The sequence below is a fragment of the Pleurodeles waltl genome, chromosome 1_2 (assembly GCF_031143425.1).
Source record: "Pleurodeles waltl isolate 20211129_DDA chromosome 1_2, aPleWal1.hap1.20221129, whole genome shotgun sequence".
Classification (NCBI taxonomy): Eukaryota; Metazoa; Chordata; class Amphibia; order Caudata; family Salamandridae; genus Pleurodeles; species Pleurodeles waltl.
Window position 1 is genome coordinate 1,163,018,187 of NC_090437.1, and position 18,357 is coordinate 1,163,036,543.

Consider the following 18,357-nt stretch of genomic DNA (forward strand, 5'->3'; position numbering starts at 1 on the left):
TGCAGCCTGGCTGGGTGTGGCATGTGGGCGGGGCTTGGGTCTATTTAAGGAACCCAGCCCAGCTCCATGTGCTCACTTTTCAGAGGTCCCGGGGCAGAGCAGCAGCATTTTCCTGGGCTCCTGTTCCGGATGCCTACTTGGACATTTCCTGGCCCTGTCCTCATTATCTTGCTGATCTTCAAGCAGGACGGTAAGACGGAGGTCAGAGTAGGCCCGACTCCGTTTCTAGAAACATTTGAGTTTTTGGCTTTGTGATTTACAGTGTGCGCAATTTATTCTTGGCACTTAACCCTTGCACTTCGGATCGGCAGAGTGCGCGATCATTTCGAGGCATTTGAATCTTGATGGTTGAATCGGCAACAGTGTGCCCGATTCATTCTTGGCAATTAACCCTTGCAGTTCGGATCGGCAGAGTGCGCAATCATTTCGAGGCACTTGAATCTTGATGGTTGAATCGGCAACAGTGAGCGCGATTCATTCTTGGCAATTAACTCTTGCAGTTTGGATCGGCAGAGTGCGTGATCATTTCGAGGCATTTGAATCTCGATGGTTGAATCGGGAACAGTGTGCGCAAGTCATTCTTGGCAATTAACCCTTGCAGTTCAGATCGGCAGAGCACACAATCATTCCAGGTACTTGAATCTTGATGCGCATTCTGGCAATAAGGTGCGCAATAATTTCTGGGCAATTGAATCTTGAAACTTAGATCAAACAGAGTGTGATCTTTCTAGACAAAACAAGTTTAGTTAGTTTGCCTATTCTACAGTATCATTCATGAATCCTATAGCAGTTAATTCTTTGGGAACTAATGTACTCATTGACTCTTGTGATGTAATTGCTATTCTAAGGATTAACTTGAGAGAGTTCAATGTTCAGAGCATATGAGTATAAAAAGGTTGCGTTATTGAAAAGTTCTTGATTTCTCATGTTATTAGAGCATAAAGAATTAAAACAAAGTTCATGAAGATTAATGTGAATGACCTTGCTATTGTGTTTTTAACTCTTGCTTCCACATGTTTCCTTCCCCGCTGTTCCGAACCTACCCCCCCCTTAGCCATTCTTTAACTCTGTGCTATGATAGCTAGTAGAGTTGGGAGCTGCCAAGAGGTGGACATATTGGGAACAGGCGCAAACCCAGAGGATCTGGTCTCGCTGACACACCCTGATTCTTACAAGAAAGCTGCGCAGCTGCAATCATGCCTTCTTTGATAGCTACATTAAACTTTGAACATGTGGCAAGTTAATGGATTTATCATTATAAATATTTTACTCCTTGAATTATATTTTTAGCTCCTTCCTAGCAATATTTATACTTAAACAAAATATTCCAATGCTAGCCTATGGAGCTAATGGGGAAAAACAAAATGGACAGCTTTTCCCTCAACAGGGCATATAAAGCATCTTTTATAATATCCCTACTTATAGTTATATGGCCTTAGAAGTGACATATGTAAAATTAAAGCAGATTACCACTTTGGAAGTACCTTCAATTCCAAAGTTGAATTTGCATATATTTTACTTTTAAAGACAGTCTGCAAAGCAGGGCTGCCTTTAAAAATTACAGAAGGCAAACAGCAGTACACATTCCAGTACAGGAAATCTACTGGGCTTCTAAACCTCCCCGACCTATTACATACTAGGGACTTATAGGCAGTGCAGGCGACTGGCCCCTTGTTGCAGTGCTCCCCCACTTTTTGCCTGATATTTGATGCTGACTTGACTGAGTGTGTGCTGGAATCCTGATAACCTGGCCCGAACACCTGTATTCTTTCCCTGAACTGTTCCATTGCTTCCACAATTGGTACACCCCTGGCACAAGTCCCTTGTAAAAGGCACCAGTAGTACCAAGGGCCCTGCAGCCAGGGAGGGTCTCTAAGGGCTTCAGCATGCATTGGGTCACCCTAAGGGACCCCTCACCAAACACATGCACACTGCCATTGCAGATTGCGTGAGTTGGTAGGGAGAAAAGGGTAAAGTCGACATGGCATCCCTCTAGCAGGCCTTACAGCCCTAAGTCACGGTGAACAATACCATAGGTGAGGGCATAGCTGCATGAGCAATATGTCCCTACAGTGTCTAAGTCAATTCTTGGACGTTGTGAGTGCAGAGTGGCCATACTGAGTATATGTCCTGGGAGGTTGTCATTATGAACTCCACAGCTCCTCAATGGCTTCATGGAAGTTTGGTATTGAACTTCTCAGCTCAATAAACCAGTGCTGGATATATTAAAAAATGCACACACGGGGCATCTTAGGGATGCCCCCTGTCTTTCACCCAACCCCTTAGTTTAAGGCTGACCAGTCTGTGCCAGCCTGCCACTAACAGACACATTTCTGATCCCATGGGGTGAGAACCTTTGTGCTCTCTGGGGTCAGAAAAAATCCTACTCTGGGTGGAAGTGCTTCACACCTTCCCCCTGCAGGAACTGCAACACTTGGCTGTGAGCCCCAAAGGCTGCAGCCTCGTGTTACACTGCCCCAGGGCACTCCAGCTAGTGGAATATGCCTGCCCCCGGACGAAGCTCCATTTTTGGCAGCAGGTCTGGCAGGAAAATTAGTAAACACCAGGAGGTGTGCCCACCCAAGCTAGGACTACCCCTAGGGTGTCCAGAGCTGAGGTGAACCCCTCCTGGCAGAATCCTCCATTTTGCATTATAGGGTATTAGCCAATAGGTTTAGGAATGTGCCCCATCCCCAAAAGGAGTGGGCACAGGAACGGTGTAGCCACCCTCAGGGACAGTAGACATTTGCTACTACCCTCTGACCCCTGTAACACCCCTAAATCTAGTATTTAGGGGCACCCCTGAACCTTGCTCTTCAAATTCCTGGTGACCTGACACAAAGAAGAAGGATTGAAGAGCAGCATCAGCAGAATAGACTCCAGGCAATAAATGACTTGGCCCCATCCCTACCGGCCTGTCTGCAGCTTCAAGACTCCTGCTACAAGAACCTGCAGGACCAGCAACCTCTACTAACCCCCAGAGGACTGCCTGCCGACCTAAGGACCAAAATCTCTAGAAGATATTGGCCCCTACCCACAAAGAAACCTCCAAGAAGGACTCGAGAACAGTCCCAGATCCGTGAGTCCTGGCCACTCTACACCCGACACCCAAGGCCTGTGTCCAGGTGGCCCAACGGTCCAGAGAAGGCCCCCAGGCAATTCCGACCTCGAGTCTACCCGGGGTTGACCCCTCCTGACCAACATGACAACGTCTGCAGCCTAAATCCAGAGGACCTAGCTAACCGCGACCAGCTCCAATGAAGATTTCCCAATGCCTAAAGCTACCTCTTCACCTGCAGCCCCCTGGCCTTAGCGAACAAAACCGATGGTCCAGCAAAATCCAGTGGGCTCTCTACGTACCTGTCCAATAGTTGGGTTTCTTCAGTCGACACCCTGGACAATGCCTGCAGACCCCCAGGGTTTCCTCTTTGAAAAGCATTGGGTGCCTGATGCTGTGTTTGTACCCTGCACCTGGCCGCCCCTGTGCTGCTGAGGATGCTTAGTGCTGACCTGTGGCCCCCCTGGTGCTGATCTAAACACCCCAGGTCTTTGACCTGAAGTTGCGGGGACTTACCTGCAAGCTGTTTCTTTGTAAGCGCCCTCTGTCTCTATAGGATTCAATTGGGCGTCTGCACCAGGCCAACCCGCTGGTGGGCGTGCACTCTTGGGGCCAGATGTAGCAAAATAAAAAATTGCGACTCGCATTTTGCGAGTTGATGCGACTCGCAAAATGCGAGTCGCAATATGTAATGCAAGAAAAAAAAACTTTCCGAAATTGCGACTCGCACCCGGACTCGCAACGCAGTGTGCGAGTCCGCAGATTGCGAGGTCGCTTTTTGCGAGTGTGCAAAAAATGAACTCGCAATTGGCGAGTAGGTGTTGCAAATTGCGATTACCTTGAACATTGCTTACAGGTGCAGCAGAACACTCCAGAAACCACACCAGAACACTCTGGAAACACTTCCTGGCACATGATGATGACATCACAGCCAGGAAGTTTACAAATACACCTGGGAGGAGGGAGGACCACACCCTTTTATAACTGCTGAATTTCACACAGGACAAACAGCAGCTGCCATGAAGGGAACCCCAAGAAAGAGGAAGCTCAAATTTTCTGAGAGGGAGCTGGAGGTGCTGACAGAGGAATGCTGTCAGCACTATGATGACTTGTTTGGGAGAGCAGCCCACAATGTTCCTGAGGCCACAAAAAAACAACTCTGGCAGGACATTCAGGACAAGATTAATTGCCTGGGGGTGAGCCATAGGACCATCGAGGACATCAAGAAGAGGTGGTATGACCTCCGCTCCCGGACCAAGGAGAGGGTGGCTGAAAGGCTCCGGGAGATGAGAGGCACAGGAGGGGGACCATCGTCTGTGCCACCACCCACACCCCTGGAAGAAAGGGTGGAAGAAACATTGGAGCAGGAGGCAGTGTCTGGATTTGGGGACCTGGACACCTCAGAGCCCAGCACATCAACCGGTGAGTACCATGTGATATGCCTGTACCCCTATCAATGCCATACCCCCACCCACCATGTACACAGGGGCATGCACAACCAAAATAGCTCCATTTCAGGGTAGCATTATGGGAAATGTAGTCAAGTAGGCAGTTCATAGGCAAATGTTTATTAGGAAGTGTGCAATAGATAGTAGACACTGACAGTCTGTTCCACATGTCCCACAGGTCTCCAGCAAGACACCACCAACACCCCAAGCACCCAGACCCATGAGGACACCCCAGGACCCGCCAGCACCCCCACCTGCACGGTCAGCAGCATCCCTGCAGTAGCCACACCTGCTGCAACAGTTCCGCAAGAGGCTGCCCCAGCAACAGGCAGGGAGGAGACAGGTGGAAGCACAGGGCAGCCACCGCTGCGCAGGCGTCGCAGGTCAATACCATCTGGGATGCAGTCTGCATCCGGGCTACTTCCTCCAACCACCAGTGAGGCACATCTGCTGCGTGGTCAGCGCCTGCAGAATAGAATTTTGGGCAGAATTAGTGGTGTGCTGCACCGCTTTGTGCGAAACAACCATGCCAGCATGCAGCACCTCAACACACGGATGGACATGATCTGCAGGAACACTGGGGACCTTGCCCTTGCCATGAGGGAACTGGCGGGAGGACTACTGGCCCAGGCAGAGGGTGGGCGGCGCAGAGATCGGCAGATTATGCACAGACTGGACAGGATGGCCACATCCATCGGCAGGCTCGCCATGAATACCACAGGCCTGTCGAGGAGGACAGTTGGGCTGCAAGTGGAGATGGGCCATTTCGCTGGGGATGTGGCTAGGGGCCTGGGACGTCTCACCCACATTATCGAACTGATGGAGACACGGGAAATGTCGAGGGCCACCGGGGAAACACCCCAGGACAATGAGGAGGGCTCAACAGTGAGCAGTGTCTCTGCCACTGACAGCAGGGTGCTCAGGAGTGGTAGGCAGAGCACCACGGAAGCAGCAGGGACCAGCCAGGCTGGCAGGAGGGGCAGAAGATCTTAGAGATCACACTGGACCATTAAATGTGGCACATGACGTTAATGTGCCACATGACTGGTTGGCATTTACCTGCCCATGGACAATCTATACTTGTAAATAGTTTCTTTAATACACTAATTAAACAGTTATTTTTGTTCCACTTAACAAATGGAGTTTTTGGTTAATAGGTGAGTATGGTGGGAGTTGACACGTACCGTCCAAAATATTGTGTTGCAATGTGGTCCCGTCTCAGTCTGCCTTGATTAGCTATACTCCGATCCCCATGATGGCGATGTGGTTGTTCTTGCTCTTCATCATCAGGATCTGGGTCTGCAGGGGTGAGAGGTAGCCCACGTCAGGTGGCTATGTTGTGGAGGATGGCGTATGCGACCACAATTTTGAATGCGGTAATGGGGGTGTATTGGAGGGCACCTCCACTGCAGTGGAGGCATCTGAATCTTGCCTTCAGGAGTCCGAAGGTGCGCTCAATGAGGTTCCTGGTCCTCTTATGTGCACTGTTGTATTGCCTCTCTGAATCATTGCTGGGTGTTAAAAACGGAGTCATGATCCAAGGCCTGAGAGCATATGCACTGTCACCTGTTGGGCACAAAAGTACACGGTTAGGAAGTCCAGATTGTCGTGCACAGTGACCTGTGTGTATGTCTGCAAGTGTCTGTGGCTCTACCTAGGAGGTAACCGTCTCCGAATTCCCCACGTTCCAGGCGTTGATGTATCCCACTATGCCTAAAAATGTATGAGTCATGGGTACTGCCTGGAAACTTAGCTACAATGTCGGTGATGACATAATGGGCGTCACAAACAACTTGAATATTGAGTGAGTGGGTACACTTTCTGTTGCGGAAAATGTGTTCCAGATTTGCAGGGGGGCATATTTGAATGTGTGTCCCATCTACACACCCTATGACATGGGGAAAGTGGGCAATGCGGTAAAAGTCCAGCTTGGTGCAGTTCATTTCTGCCTCATTCCTTGGTAAGTATATGAAGTGAGACATGTGCGTGACTAAGGCATCTAGGAAGGCCCTGAGGAACCTTGACACTGCACTTTGGGATACCCCACCTGCCACAGCAATGACCCCCTGATAGCTCCCTGAGGCCAAGAGGTGCAGTGAGCATAGCACTTGCACATGCGTAGGGATGGCGCAGCCACGCAGAGTCTGGTGTACTAGCTGTGGTTTGAGTAAATCTATTAATTCTAGTATTGCTGTGCTGCTAAGGTGGTATTTGTCATAGATCTCTTCCTCAGTTTGCTGAAAAAGAGTCTGCCTTGTTCTATATATCTTCTCCTGTCTGTGGCCCCTCCTCCTCCTCTGCTGGGCTGCGTGGACTCTCCTCCTCACTGCTATCAGGTATATCTCCGCCATCTTGAGTAACCCAGATGCCTTCTGGGTCTCCTTTTATACTTTGGTAATGGTTACCACCTGCTCTGAGTTAGTGGTAAATGGGACATGCAAACTGGGCTTTTTGCGACTAGTCGCAATTTGCGAGTTGCAATTGCATAAGGTTTGCGACTCGCAAATTGCGACTTGGTATTTGCGGGTCGCAAAATGGGGTCGCAACGGATGCGACTCGCAAACGGGTCCCATCGCTTTTTGCAAGTCGGAAATGGGCTTTTTGCATCCCATTTCCGATTTTGCACTGTCGCAAATAGCGAATCGGCCCGTTTGCGACTTGCAAACGTTTGCTACATCTGGCCCTTGGTGTCTTCCGAAATTCTGCCTTGTGAACACCTTAACCCCCAAAGACTGGGATCATAAGTCAAGTACTTACCTGCAAATTATATTGGTAATTATCTTCCCCTAGGAGTGCATTGCTTCCAATGAGAAATTGCACTCTGTCCACTTTTTAAAACTGTAAAGTATTACTTACCTGTAAACTGCTTTACCTATGCATTCTAAACAAAGTGCATTAGATACTTGAAAGTGATACATTCTAGGAATTGTACTAACCTGCAACAAAAATCCTTTTGGTTCTAGAAATAAAGTAACAAAGTATATTTTTGACACATTACTTGACTGTGTGTGTACAACAAATGCTTAGCACTACCCTCTGATAAGCCTAACTGCTCAACCACACTACAAAAAAAGAGAGCATTAGTATTATCTACTTTTGCCTCTGTAATGCCTCTGGGGATCCACTGGACTCACTATGACTTACTTTGGTATATTATATACAGAGCCAGCTTCCTTACAGGGGTCTGCCATTGCCAATTGTAATTATATCTTAGTACCATATACCTTTTTAATACCTTTTTAATCAGAGCACTGGCCTTGGGCCTGGTTAGCAGAGCCCAGGGGACAGTCAGAGTCAGTTACCACCTGTATCAGTCAAAGAAATGGGGGTGAACAGGGCTAAAAGGATGACTCTCTCACACCTACCAGACCCAGGCAATTCTGAAATCTAGACATCTGCGGGAGTCCAGGGTAGTGTGTTTCACATGTGTCTCGCACCATTTTCTTACTCACAATACCCTGCAAACCTCCAACTTTGCCTCACGTCACACATTTTCCCTACCATTTCTGTGATGGAAAATTCCGGAATCTGCAGGAATCCACGAAATTCCTACCACCCACCATTGCTCCACATACACCAATAAAATCTCTGCTCCACTTGTGTGGCTGGGTCTAGTTTGAAACACAGGAACAGATCTAACTGTGGTCTACAGGAGTCTCCATGCAAGGGCTCCCATTGCCCTTGGTTTGATCTGTTTCTGTCGTGGCACTAGGCCTAGCCACACAAGTGGGGCAGCGTTTACATTAGCACAGGTGGGACAATGCTGGTTGGTAGGAATTTTGTGGATTCCTGCTATTCCAGAAGTTTCCATCACAGAAATGTAAGGAAAATGTGTAATTTCAGGCAGCGTTTGCAGGGCATTGTGCATTAAAAAAAACTAATGGCATCCATGCATGTCACGCCATCCTGGCTTCCCCTAGGGGTCTAACTTTTTAAAATGTACAGGTTGGCTAGGTTTCCTTAGGTGCAGGATGAGCTATGGTCCAAAATCTAGAGCTACCCACAAGGGAAAAAGAGGGTCAGTTTTCGTTAGACAAATGAGTTGCGCCAATGTTGCCATTCCCTGTCGCGGGCACTAGGTCTACCCACACAAGTGAGGTACCATTTTTATAGGGAGACTTGAGGGAATGCCGGGTGGAAGGAAGTTTGTGGCTCCCTGCAGATTTCAGACCTTTCCATCACAGAAGTGTGAGGAAAATGTGTTTTTTTAGTCAAAGCTTTGAGGTTTGCAAGAGATTCTGGTAAAAAATGTGGTAAAAGCCAAGCAAGTCAGCCCACCCTGGATACCCCAACGTGTCTAGTTAAAAAAAAAAACAGAATGACTAGTTTTCCCTAGGTGTCGACAGAGCTAGGGTCCAAAATCTAGAGCTACCCACATTGGAAAAAAGGCCAGTTTTTATTGAAAAAATGCACTGCGTCCATGTTGATTTTTGCGCTGTTTCCTGCTGTGGGTACTAGGGCGACCCACACAAGTGAGGTACCATTTTTATTGGGAGACTTGTAGAAGTATAGAATAGTAGACCATTTGTTGTTACCAATTTGATTTAATTGCATTTGTGCCTTTCAAATGTAAGCCAGTGTATAAGAAAAATGACATTTTGAAAAATACCCTCTAAATCATACACTAGTACAGGCACCTACAACTTCAGAGATGTAGAAATAACAACTGCTTCTAAACTCTATATCTGGTGCCCATTTCAGAAATACATATGTTTCCTTTTTCACTCTGCCTATTTTGTTATAAGAATTGGTCTATGCTTGGTATTTCATGAAAAGCCTTTAAGTGGTACAACTCAGTTGTTTGCTCTGGGTAGCTTGGGTTCTTGGAAAACCTACAAACCAGAAGGGTATAGCAGACGTAATGGTATACTGCTTTTGTCAATCAGCCATCCTGACCAAAAGTTACAGATAAAAATGTTGTCACAAATGATTATTTTGCTTACTAATTTTCAATATATATTTATTTCAACACTTATTTATTTGCCTTAGGAAAACCTTGATGGATCTATACATACGACTCCTTGCTGAGTTTGGAATTTTGTCTACTTTTCAGAAATCTATAGTTTTTCTGGATCACCTATGGGTTTCATGTTGGTTTCCACCACAAACTGGAAGTAGGTTGAGAGTTCAAAAATAGGGAAAATGGGCTACCTCTTAAAAAATGGCAAACATGTGGTACAAAATTAGGTTTTTTGATTCAGCTTGGCAAGTTTCTGAAAGCTCGGAAGATGGTGACTTTATCACAGCAAATCGTTTGTGGGTGCCATTTAAGGGAAAAAACAGACACTTTTATCTGGTGTACATTTTCCCTATTTAAAAACAAAAAAACAGAATTTTGCTATATTGTGTCTATTTTCCCAGTCCCCTCCAGGACAATTCTCAAACCTTGGGTATCTTTAGCATGCTCAGGATGTTTGGAAAAATGGAGGCTGATTTGGTGTGGATAGCCTAGCTGGACAAAAAGTTATGGCACCCTAAGCATGAACTACAGCAACCAGCCCAAAAACAGGGCTCAGCTCTGGGGAAGGAGGGAGGCTATGGGGGGAGTTAGGTCTGCCAGCGAAAGGGTTCAAATAAAACCCCATGGGAAGTGATATTAAATTAAATAACATACTTTGAAATATATATATATATATATATGTATATATATATATATATATATATATATATATATATATATATACATATATATATATATATAAATGTATTTATTATACATTATCTTATTATATATTATTTTTAATGACATATCGCTTATCAGTTAGCAGTTTTACATAAAAATAGATATGTCACCTTTTTTAAACCCCTAAGTACCTTTAGAAAGGTTTGGCTTGTTTGCTGATTTTGCACACTTAAGTGTAGATATGACACTAGTCATTCATAAAAACACTTTCTGGTTGAACTATCCCTCCCATTTTGAACTGATCATCTTGCACTAGTGTTGCAGACAACACAACGATAATTTTCAAAACAATTGAAATATCTTGTCTTAATATAAAGCTTTTAATTCTCATAGCTAGGACGGCCCTGCACAATGAAGGGCCCCATAGAGAGCAGAGGCACAGCCTAGTTTCTCCGTGGAGAGCAGAGGCACATCCTAGTCTCTCCACAAGATACATTGTGACGTGGGAAGCGTCACAGGGACAGGATTGTTGGGGGGGAGCAGGGGAGGGTCCAGGGTGGGAGTATATAAAGGTAGTGAGGGGAGGGGTCAGCCTCTTCCACGCAGTACGCTGACGCGCTGCTGAAATTTGGACACCCACCCACCGTGGATGGATGAGCAATTTTGTTGTATGGTCTTAGAGTTGGGAGGTTTGTTTTGGGTAGGTTTGCCAGTGTAGAGCAGGTTTCACAGGGCGGGCAGTAGCTGGGGAAGAGGTGGAGAGCCAGCTGTCCACTCTTCCGGGGTGAGGGGGGCAGGGGGAAGCAGGTGAAGGATGACAGCTTGGTGAGCGAATGAGGTGGGGTATGGAAGGAGAGTGTGGATAGTAGGTGAATGGAAGGTAGGAGCTGGAACTGCAACATAGAAATTAAATAAAAAAGCTGTGTGTAGTACACTGCTTCCTGTGTCACCTTGTGCTCTATAAATAGGCCACTCATTCTATCAGCTTGTGAGGTCACTGATGTCCCTCCTTTCTGAGCGAGGAGAATGACGACAGAGCCCCAAAGCAAGCATTTCCAGCAAGTAGAAAAATCCAGTGTTCAAAATATTTGAAAAGAAAGTACTTTAGGCGCATGGGATTTATGAAGTGAAAAGCTACCCAGCTCGAAGATGCTATGAAGAATCCATGGCTTTTGCAGCCCGAGACGCAGATGACTGTTTCAGAATGCAAAGACATGGTAAGGTCAAACTTCTGTGTGCAGAAGCAAACAATGACTGTCTGACCACAAAACACCGGCTTAATTATAAATGGCAAGTTAGAATTACAGAAGCTAAACAGCAACATAAATAATCACAGGGAGGATGAAGCATTGGGCTGCCATCCGGCCTAGAGTCATGGCTCCTCCAGTTATGTTCTACGCTTGTGTGTGTGTTTTTTTCATATGCAAGGGGCCACATTCACTAAGTAAACCTACAGTCTTAAATTTAATCCTACACTAAGGAGGAAATTTTTTATTCTGATTTTGGAATTCTCAAAGAATTCCAGAAGTAATCCTGGAAGCCTGCAACAGTCACAACTTTTCGGAAGTACTCACAATTGTAAGCAGCTACACATACATAACTGCTCATAGAAAACACTTTCACATGAGAAAAAAATGATTATTAAGACACTTACCTTTTCTAACATCTACAACTCAACAAATTTTAGGGATGTTTCCCCTCATTCTGTTACTGGGACATGATTTACTCCTGTCTGTAACAACAACAAGGCCCTCATTACAACCCTGGCGGTCGGTGTTAAAGCGGCGGTAATACCACCAACAGGCCGGCAGTAAAACAAAATGAGATTTGGACCCTGGGGGAGTAACGGCTGCTGGGCTGGAGACTTCGGTCTCCAGCCCGGTGGCTGTCACATTCCCACCTCGGGATTACGACCCGGCCTACCGCCATGGTTTGCGTGCCAAACTTACCACCACAAAAACCATGGCGGTAGGCACTATCAGTGCCAGGGAATCCCTTCTCTGGCACTGACAGGGGTCTCCCCTGCCCCCCACCCCCTCCCCAGAGTCCTTCCCAAACCCTCCCCCACCCGCTCCTGCTTCCCCGCACATATACACATCCACACGCACACCCATATACACGCATGCACACATACATATCAACACACCGCAACACACACCAACATACCTTGTCACACACATGCATTCACAACACACAACACTCACAATTACTCATTCACGCACACATCCAACGCGACTCACACCCGCATGCACGCATCCCAAAACATACACACACACCCCCCCACCCTGCTTGCAGGGGGTTTCTCCGGCTGGAGACGGTCCGCGGCGCTGCTGTCAGCAGCAGCGTCCGCCAGCAAAACACCACCAGTCCGTATCATTGCTCATGATACAGTCGGTGGTGTTTTGCTGGCGTGGCGGTGCTGCTGTCAGCAGCACCGCCTTACCGCCGTCCGCCACCATGACCCTCGGCGGTGTTCTGCCAGATTTCTGGCCGAATACCGTCGGTGGTCATAATATGCGTTGCCGGCTGGTAGCCACAGTGGCGGCATGCTGGCGGCCGTCGCCATGGCGGTAGGTGGTCAATACCGCCAATGTTGTAATGAGGGCCTAAGGGCCAGATGTAGCAAAGTTTTGCGAGTCGCAAATGGCCCGAATCGCTATTTGCGACTGCGCAAAATCGGAAATGGGATGCAAAAATCCCATTTCCGACTCGCAAAAAGCGATGCGAGCCGTTACCGACTCGCAAAAATTGCAACCTCATTTTGCGACCCGCAAATAGGAAGTCGCAATTTGCGAGTCGCAAACCATATGCAATTGCAACTCGCAAATTGCGACTAGTCGCAAAAAGCCCAGTTTGCATGTCCCATTTACCACTAACTCAGAGCAGGTGGTAATCATTACCAAAGTATAAAAGGAGACCCAGAAGGCATCTGGGTTACTGAAGATGGCGGAGATATACCTGATAGCAGTGAGGAGGAGAGTCCACGCAGCCCAGCAGAGGAGGAGGAGGAGCCACAGACAGGAGAAGATTTACAGAACAAGGCAGACTCTTTTTCAGCAAACTGAGGAAGAGATATATGACAAATACCAACTTAGCAGCGCAGCCATACTAGAATTAATAGAATTACTAAAACCACAGCTAGAACGCCAGACTCTGCGCGGCTGCGCCATCCCTACGCATGTGCAAGTGCTATGCTCACTGCACCTCTTGGCCTCGGGGACCTATCAGGGGGTCATTGCTGTGGCAGGTGGGGTATCTCAAAGTGCACTATCAAGGTTCCTCAGGGCATTCCTAGATGCCATACTCACACACATGTCTCACTTCATATACCTACCCAGGAATGAGGCAGAAATTAACAGCACCAAGTTGGAATTTTACCGGATTGCCAACTTTCCCCATGTCATAGGGTGTGTAGATGGGACACATATTCAAATATGCCCCCCTGCTAACCTGGAATATCTGTTCCGCAACAGAAAGTGTACTCACTCACTGAATATTCAGGTTGTTTGTGACGCTCATTATGTCATCACTGACATTGTCGCAAAATTTCCAGGCAGTACCTATGACTCATACATTTTTAGGCACAGTGGGCTACACCAACGCCTGGAACGTGGGGAGTTTGGAGACGGATACCTCCTAGGTAGAGCTGCATACACCTCGTAGACATACACACAGATCAATGCTGCACACCAACCAGGAATTTCTAACAGTGTAATGTTTGTGCCCAACAGGTGACAGTGCATATGCACTACGGCCATGGATAATGACTCCGTTCTTAACACCCAGCAATGATTCCGAGAGGCGATACAACAGTGCACATAAGAGGACCAGGAACCTGATTGAACGCACCTTCGGTTTGCTGAAAGCAAGGTTCAGATGCCTCCACCGCAGTGGAGGTGCCCTCCAGTATACCCCCATTACAGCATTCAAAATTGTTGTCGCATGCGCCATCCTGCACAATATTGCCACCCGACGTGGGCTACCTCTCACCCCTGCAGACCCTGATTCTGAGGATGAAGAGCAGGAGCAACCACATCGCCATCATGGGGATCGGAGCATCGCAAATCAAGGCAGACTGAGACGGGAACACATCGCAACCCAATACTTTGGAAGGTACGTGTCAACTTCAACCATACTCACCTATTGACCAAAAACTCCATTTGTTAAGTTTAACAAAAAAAATATTTAATATGTGCAGAAAGTGAACTATTTACAATGACAAACTGTTCATGTACTTCAAAAAGCCTACCATGCATGGGGCGCATTGCCGTCATGTGACCCAACATCAGGGACAGGGTTTTGTCTATGACCTACGGCGGCCTCTGCCAGCCTGGCTGGTCCCAGGTTGTTCTGCAGTGCTCTGCCTGGTACTCCCACTCCGGAGCACCCTACTGTCAGTGGCAGAGACACTGCTCACAGTGGAGCCCTCTTCGCTGTCCTGTGGGGTGTCCCCTGTACCCCTGGACACATGCCGTGCCTCCATTAAATCGATCACATGTGTGATCCGGCCCAGGCCTCTTGCCACATCCCCTGCAAAGTGGCCCATTTCCACTTGGAGGCCGACTGTCCTTCTTGACAGGCCAGTGGTGTTGACTGCCAGTCTGCCAATTGATAAGGCCATCCTGTCCAGCCTCTGGAGCAGCTGGCGGTCCCTGCGACACCCACCCTCGCTCTGTGACAGTAGTCCAGCCACCAGTTCCCGCATGGACAGGGCTAGGTCCCCAGTGTTTGTGCCAATGACGTCCAATTGGGCATGGAGCTGCTGCATGCTGGTCTCATTGCTCCTCACAAAGCGGTGCAGAACCCCACTAATTCTCCCTAACATTTGGTTCTGTAGGCGCTGACCACGGAGCAGTTGTGCCTCGGTCATGGTGGTGGATGGACGCCCGGACTCAGCCTGCAGCCCTGCTCTCCTCAACCTGCGTCGCCTGCGCATCGGTGGATGCCCTGTGAGCTGTACTGTGGCACTCCTGGCTGTTGCTGGCGCAGCCTCCGGAACCACTGTTGCAGCAGGTGTAGACATCAAGGGGATGGTGTTTGTGGTGCAGGTGGGAGTGGTGGCAGCTCCTGTGCTTTCCTCATGGGGCTGGCTGACTGTTGGCACCTGGCTGCTGTGGCTTGTGGTGGTGTCTTGTGGGAGACCTGTGGGACATGGGGAACAGACTGTCAGTGTCTACTATCTGTTGCACACTTCCTAATAAACATTTGCCTATTGACTGCCTACTTGACTACATTGCCCATAATGCATCATTCTGGTGTTTGCTACCCTGAAATGGAGCTATCTTGGTTGTGCATGCCCCTGTGTACATGGTGGGTGGGGGTATGGCATTGATGAGGGTACAGGCATATCACATGGTACTCACCGGGCTCAGAGGTGTCCAGATCTCCAAATCCTGTAACTGCCTCCTGCTCCAGGGTCTCCTCCACCCTTTCCTCCAGGGGTGTGGGTGGTGGTACGGATGATGGTCCCCCTCCTGTGCCTCTCATCTCCCGGAGCCTTTCTGCCACCCTCTCCTTGGTCCGGGAGCGGAGGTCATACCACCTCTTTTTGATCTCATCCACACTCCTGTGGCTGACACCCAGGGAGTTCACTTTTTCCTGAATTTCCAGCCAGAGTTGTTTTTTTGTTGAGTCAGGCACATTGAGGGCTGCCTTTCCAAAAAGATCATCATAGTGCTGACAGCATTCTTCTGTCAGCACCTCCAGCTCCTTCTCAGAAAATTTCAGTTTTCTCTTTCTGGGTGTTTCTGCCATTGTAGCTGCTGTTCCTCCTGTTGGCTGTTCAGCAGTTTAAAATGGGTGTGGTCCTCCCTCCTCCCAGGTGTATTTGTAAACTTCCTGGCTGTGATGTCATCATCATGTGCCAGGAAGTGTTCTGGAGTGGTTTCTGGAGTGTTCTGCAGCACCTGCAATCAATTTACATGGTACTCGCAATTTGCGATACCCACTTGCAAATTGCGAGTCCGTTTTTTGCGCGGTCGCAAACAGCGACCTTGCAGACAGCGGACTCGCTATCTGCGTTGCGACTCCGGGTGCGAGTCGCAATTTGTACACGGACATTGTACCTGCATTCTTATTAGCGACACGCAATTTGCGAGTCGCACATGCTCGCAAATTGCGAGTCGCTAATTTTTTTGTACCTACATCTGGCCCTAAGTCTCTAAACTTTTCGAGACTGAGAATGTTTGTGAGTAGTTACCAATTCATACATTTGTCAGTGTGCACAAACTCTCTATGGCATCCCCACCATGGAATGCACACTCCACACCCAGGAGAGTAGATTTACTCCAACCTAATGGTACATAACATAGGTGTTATATTATGTGTGTGTAAATTGAATTATAAGCTCAAATTCATATTCCACTTTTCAAATCAAGCCATTTACACAAATAAGTTTACCCTTCACATGCGAGTGACTGTGAATCGGACAGTGAGTGCTATGGGGCACATAAACCCAACTTCCTGCTTCCCGGAAAATCAATTGACAAGTAAATCTCATGGTGTCTAATTAGGTTCTGGGAAAAGGTTTGTATTCAAAATATACCTGCAGACCAGGATCTGGATATTGATCCAGCCTCCAGCCAAGGATGGCCACAGTCCACGTGACTGTTGTGGCAATGGCTACTGCAGTGGTGGTGCCTTGTGTTACACGCTGATGCTTGGTCCCCTTTCTGGGTTGGACACAGTTTGGTTGTGTTGCACAGCCGTAAATGAGAAATCACTTAGGAGGTCCTTATGCCCTTGGCGGGCTTCTGACCGGCAGGGATAATGTAGCGGTATGACCACCAACAAACTGGTAGTACATACCACCACATTATGAGATTGGCGGGTTGGCTGCAGTCAACACGCCACTTCTCCACTCATACTGCCTTGGCGGCATGAGCCACCGGACTGGAGATATCTATCTCCAGCCCGGCGGCGACATAGTACCGCCCATGGTATTATGAGCCACCCTACCACCCTGGTTTTCGCAGCATTAGAAACGCCAAGAAAACCATGGCAGTAGGCCCTACCGGTGACAGGGAATTTCTTCCCTGTCACCGGTAGGTGGCTCCCTTCAACACTCAACTGACGGCCCCCCAACCCCCTCTATCCAGACTCACCCCTCTAGCCCCCTCCGATCCACTCACTCACCCCTCCATACACACACACACCACACAACTGACCCCACACCATACACGCACACATCACCCCTTCCCTCTCCCCCACTACAGTCACAGCGCCCCTTGCACCCACACCCTCCTCCCCGCATGCACGTACCCAGACACTCACATGCACCAGGCATACACCCATTCACTTAGACATACACACATTCATTCACACACTGACATACAAGCATTCATTCACAAATACTTCCAGACATACTCACACACATTCTAACACACAATCACACTGACATGCAGACACACACTTACTTCACTATTCTCACACGAATTCACTTGCAGGCATACACCCACGCAAACAACACAACACACACAGACGCATTCACACACACACTCAGACATTAATGCAAACACTCAGACACACACACAAAACACCCCCCCTCCAACCCCACCCCCCTGTCCTTACCTTGGTCGAGGAGGTCTTCCAGCAGAGAACGGGGAGGGGCATTGCCACCTCCAGCAGTGCCCTGCCAGCAAAACACCACCAGGCCATATTACTGGACGTAATATGGCTAGCGGCGTTCAACTGGCGTGGTGGTGCTAGTGGCAGCAGCACCAGCTTACCACCGTCCGCCACCATGAGCCCTGCCGGATTTCCCCCCTTATTGTGGCAGAAGTCAGGCAGTGCTCATAATATGGCGGACGGATGGTAGCCACGGTGGCAGTATGTTGGCAGCCGTCCCCGCGGCGGTAGGCGGTAAGTACCGCCAATGTAATAATTAGGGCCTTGGACCTTTTCCAACTGGCAAGCAGCTCTGTGTGAATTGTAATATCGAATACAAAATTCTGAGACATGGTGAGGCACATTCCTCTCCAATTTTTTTACCTTGTCCGTGCCATTACAGGCTGGCACAAACCATGTGAGAATTAATCTGGCTCAGCCATTCAACTGACATTCTGCTGGAACAGCTGGGCCAGGGAGGGGTGCAATTTTCAGCTCCACCGTCAAAATAGAATTGTGCCAATTGTGCAGTCCCCATTCAGGTTTTCAAGGTAAATTGGCAGTAATTTACCCTAACCACTAGATGACTCCATAAGGCACCTTCCTCATACCACAGGGCTTGA